This window comes from Panulirus ornatus, chromosome 51 (genome assembly GCF_036320965.1).
Source record: "Panulirus ornatus isolate Po-2019 chromosome 51, ASM3632096v1, whole genome shotgun sequence".
Classification (NCBI taxonomy): domain Eukaryota; kingdom Metazoa; phylum Arthropoda; class Malacostraca; order Decapoda; family Palinuridae; genus Panulirus; species Panulirus ornatus.
In genome coordinates, this window is record NC_092274.1 from 2,612,501 (window position 1) to 2,617,500 (window position 5,000).

At 47.1% G+C, this 5,000-nt stretch overlaps 1 protein-coding gene and 1 long non-coding RNA gene across 2 annotated transcripts in view; one reads left to right on the plus strand and one right to left on the minus strand.

Annotated features, from left to right (window-relative positions):
* The window catches only part of LOC139764826 (uncharacterized), a 735,103-nt gene that overhangs the window by 363,964 nt on the left and 366,139 nt on the right, over nucleotides 1-5,000 (minus strand). The window contains exon 3 of the long non-coding RNA XR_011716481.1: nucleotides 542-683. This is a non-coding gene — a long non-coding RNA (uncharacterized lncRNA). The remainder of the gene's footprint in view (nucleotides 1-541; nucleotides 684-5,000) is intronic.
* Nucleotides 1-5,000, plus strand: part of LOC139764823 (uncharacterized) — a 399,407-nt gene that overhangs the window by 336,457 nt on the left and 57,950 nt on the right. The gene's annotated exons all lie outside the window — the stretch shown is intronic.

Genomic DNA, 5,000 nt, shown 5'->3' on the forward strand with positions numbered 1-5,000 from the left:
CGTAACGCTGTCACGCGGTGTTACACGACAGGCGAACGACTGTGACGGAACAACGGTGAAGAAAGAGGACGTGTGTGAGTGTGTGTGGAGGAAGAGGACGTGTGTGAGTGTGTGTGGAGGAAGAGGACGTGTGTGAGTGTGCGTGTGTGTGGAGGAGGACGTGTGAGTGTGTGTGGGTGAAGGAAGACGTGTGAGTGTGTGGGGATGGAGGAAGACGTGTGAGTGTGTGTGGGTGGAGGAAGACGTGTGAGTATGTGTGCAGGACACAGACACTGACAGAGTGCGGCCTGCGGTGATGGTGGACGGGAAAAGGACGCCACAACGAAACAGACAGGAAACAGTTTTGCCTCCTTGTTAACCTCTCTTACTTACCTCAGCTTATCTGGGCGTGTGTGTAGCGTCCCCCTTCTCTTGGGGAAGCTGAGACATACATCCAAACGAGGCATGAAATGGGTACATCAATGGAGACAGTATGAGGACAGGGGAAGTGACGGACACACGTCGTAAGTAGGGAAGGGAACAAACCACTCACTGTACTTACCTTGGAAGCAGAAGGGGACCGAGGGCTTGTGTGTTGCGTGTGCACACACACACACACACCTTCCATGTGGCATGGCTGTTCGTCCAGCGTGCCGTCTTTACAACCGGTAGCTGGGACTGCCTAATGTTCCTCCAGCCATAACCTGGGAAAAATACAACTCTCTTAAGTAAAAGAATAGACATAACAACCGAACTCTTTTTCTGTGACTGATGATCACACACTCATTAACATAAGGTTTGACCACGTGTATAGTGCAGGAGGCCATTCTGTTATAGGAAGGGGTTTTAACTATCATCAACAACAAAATTACCTCGTTCCTGGGGTTGTCAGTCTTGCTGTCCCACATAACTACACACACACACACACACACACACACACACGCGCACACACACACACACACACACACACACACACCCAAGCCAGGTTCCTTTTTAAGGACCTGAATGAGAGAGAGGATGAATACCACTCCCAAAGATTCGAACCCAAACGAGCTCATGGTCAGTAAAGTTAGCCACTACACCACGGAGGCCCGCGTTGTGTGTGTGTGTGTGTGTGTGTGTGTGTGTGTGTGTGTGTGTGTGTGTGTGTGATACATCAGGGATTTTCATACCACCACATACGTATGATAGGGATTTATTTACAAACAGCTGATGGTGATTAATGGAGGGATTTGTTGGTGAATCCCTTTATGTGACAGATTACCGACTCCTCTGTTGTTGTTGTTGTTGTTGTTGTTGTTGTTGTTGTTGTTGTTGTTGTTGTTGTCACTTTTGCATTTTTATCATCTTCACTTATGTTTATTTTTTTGTGTGTGTGTGTTTTATTCCACAACTGTTGTTTACCTGGGATAAACACTGATTTTTAAAGTATCAATTAAAAGAATGTTTTCATAATCTTTCAAACTGTTATGTTATTAAGTTATTTTGTCTCAGTGTAGGTATGTGTATAGATACGATGTCTATACGAGTGTAGGTATGTGTATAGATACGATGTATATACGAGTGTAGGTATGTGTATAGGGATGATGTAGATATGAGTGAAGGTATGTGTATATGGATGATGTACATATGACTGTAGGTATGTCTGTAGGAATGATGTAGATATGAGTGTAGGTATGTGTATAGGTACGATGTAGATATGAGTGTAGGTATGTGCAGAGGTACAATGTAGACATGAGTGTATGTATGTGTATACAGGTACGATGTAGACATGAGTGTATATATGTGTACAAGTACGATATAGACATGAGTGTAGGTATGTGTATAGGGATGATGTAAACATGAGTGTAGTTATGATGTAGACAAATATGTAGGTATGATAAAGGCATGATTGTACTTTACTTGATATGCGAAGGACACGAACAGCAATATTTAGAAGCTAAGCCTGTGCAGTGGAGACTGGAAAGCTATGAAGACAAGCTATATGGGGACACCTGGCACAAGCTATAATACAGCTAGGCAAAAAAAAATGCCTCTATGGTGAAGCTATACAAATAGTTCTTACACAACCTGGAAATACGTAGTGGTGTGGTTGGTACCACGACTTGATGGTGGAGGCTGACGAAGTGTGATGGTAGGGATAAGCAGACTTAAATGGTAGGGTGTCAGGGAACATGGTTAAGCCAGTCAAATTATGACGGTGGACTTGAGAGTTAAACACAGAGTTACAGTGGTACGTTGGTGAAGACTGAATGGGGTGGCTCACTGTGTGATGGTAACAGTTCATGGTAATGTATGTAGTTTTGACAAAGGAGAGAGTGCCAGGGTAAGCATGGGAGAGAGTACTTGGGTTACCATGGGAGAGTATACTAGGGTTACCATGGGAGAGTGTACTAGGGTTACCATGGGAGAGAGTACTAGGGTTACCATGGGAGAGTGTACTAGGGTTACCATGGGAGAGAGTACTAGGGTTACCATGGGAGAGTGTACTAGGGTTACCATGGGAGAGTGTACTAGGGTTACCATGGGAGAGTGTACTATGCTTACGATGAGAGAGTACACAATGGTTACCATGGGAGAGTGTACTAGGGTTACCATGGGAGAGTGTACTGGGATTACCATGGGAGAGTGTACTATGCTTACGATGAGAGACTATACTAAGGTTACCATGGGAGAGTGTACTGGGATTACCATGGGAGAGTGTGGAACATAGTGATTCAAGTCACCATACGCAATTCCATCTTTATCATTTGTCTTCGTTTCTGTTCCACATGTCCCCCCCCCCCAACCCCAAACCCCATCCCAACCCCCCCTAACCTCCCCTCCAAATAGCCACAAAAACCTTTCCCCCTCTCCCAGCCTCTCACCTTAACTAGTACCACTCTCCCAAACTCTTCCTCCACCACCCCTAACAACAAATCTCTCTCTCTCTCTCTCTCTCTCTCTCTCTCTCTCTCTCTCTCTCTCTCTCTCTCTCTCTCTCTCTCTCTTTCTCTCTCTCTCCCCTCTCTCTCTTCCTCCTCTCCCCCAGCTGTCTCTCTCCCTCCTCTTTACTCTCACCTCTCCCTAATACGACCCCCACCATCTATCTATCTACGTGTGGCCCTGGTCAACCCGCGCCCTGAGGTTGATCGCTGAATCTACCACAGCTACATCAGGAGCCACACGCATCTACCTCACTCACTCCCGCTACACCACAGAGCCAAGGTGTGTATGTGTGTGTGTGTGTGTGTGTGTGTGTGTGTGTGTGTGTGTGTGTGTGTGTGTGTGTGTGTGTGTGTCACCAGTCGAGCGTCAACACACTGCAACACATCTCCATAACAACACCACCCAGGCACCTTGGGTTCTACAACACACCTCCACAACACACCCAGGCACCTCAGGCCTCTACAACACACCTGCACAACACACCCAGGCACCTCAGGCCTCGACAACACACCTGCACAACACCACCCAGGCACCTCAGGCCTCGACAACACACCTGCACAACACACCCAGGCACCTCAGGCCTCGACAACACACCTCCACAACACTCAGGTCACAATATGACGTCGTATTCCACAGTGTCGTTAACAGTTGTGAGTTTAATCAGGACGTGTCGCTAGGTCACAACCGCTTGGTTTAATGGTCGAAAAGACGCCGGGGGGGAAACAGCTTACCAGGTCACGTCTGGTGTGTGTGAGAGAGAGAGAGAGAGAGAGAGAGAGAGAGAGAGAGAGAGAGAGAGAGAGAGAGAGAGAGAGAGAGAGAGAGAGAACAAAGAACGCTAGAAACAGCGAACACATAAATAACAGAAGATCTAATAGCCTGTAGCGAGGTTGTGTACCTGCAAGATGTCAAAAGAAAAAAAACACACACACAAAAACACATTATTTATTCCCATTTAAGCAACGATATTATCTGGGTTCGAAATAATTAGCTTCTCCCTTAACGAGCTTATTGTTGTGGCAAATTAGGGCACCGCCAAACACCTCGTACCGGTGTTAAACGATGAAGGTTAAAGAACACCACCTTGAAGCACTCCATTCTGGGGCTCGGCCTGGTACTGATCACCACTTCTAAGGTCTTCCCTTGTTAACCCGCAGACCACCTTAACGAGGGGGCCTTCCTAGTAGGGGTTAATACAGCGTCCAACTAGCCCTTAAGTGTCTCGTAACGCTCGTTAATGTGTCTGTTCTTGACGAACTGTATCCCCTCTGCTGTAACACGTCTCATACCCGCTGTATCTGTCCTTAACTCTCAACCAACACCTTCGACAGCCCCATCCTATGACTGGTAGTATCCTGTACCCAAACACCCGTGACCCATACGTGTGTCTACGTTAACTACAGTCACCTCCCTCCCACACATGTTCACCCTTGCTTGTATCATCGTAGCTGTCACCCACGGCTTGTCTGTACCCACTGTCAACATGATAACACCTTTAGCCTCATTTCCGCTCAAGGTTAACTCGTATGAACCGAAGAGGAAGAGAATCATGTAGACGATAGTAAATACATTGACAAGTTCAGGTTCGTCTATGTAAAAACCAACCCGTCAGTTCCTTCTCTCTCTACATGCACGTGAATATCTCTAAACTCATTTGCATATATGCAAATGCTAAAGCCATTTAGTATTCGCGATTCACTGTTGAACTGCAACTGATAACAACAATAGACGCAGTTTCAGTATGAGATTCCGTGGGATCCTGACACCACTGAGTAGATGACCCTAAAGGACCTGACACCACTGAGGAGGAGACGTTGGAGGACCTGACACCACTGAAAAAGACCCTGGGGGGCCCTGACACCACTGAAAAAGATCCTGGGGGGGGGCCTGACACCACTGAGGAGGAGACCCTGGAGGACCTGACACCACTGAGGAGGAGACCCTGGAGGACCTGACACCACTGAAGAAGACCCTGGAGGGCCCTGACACCATTGAGGACCACTTCCTACTTGGCCCTGACTGTGATAAGTACAGACACTTATCTACAACCAACTACCTAATACATCACTCTCTCTCTCTCTCTGGACCCTGAA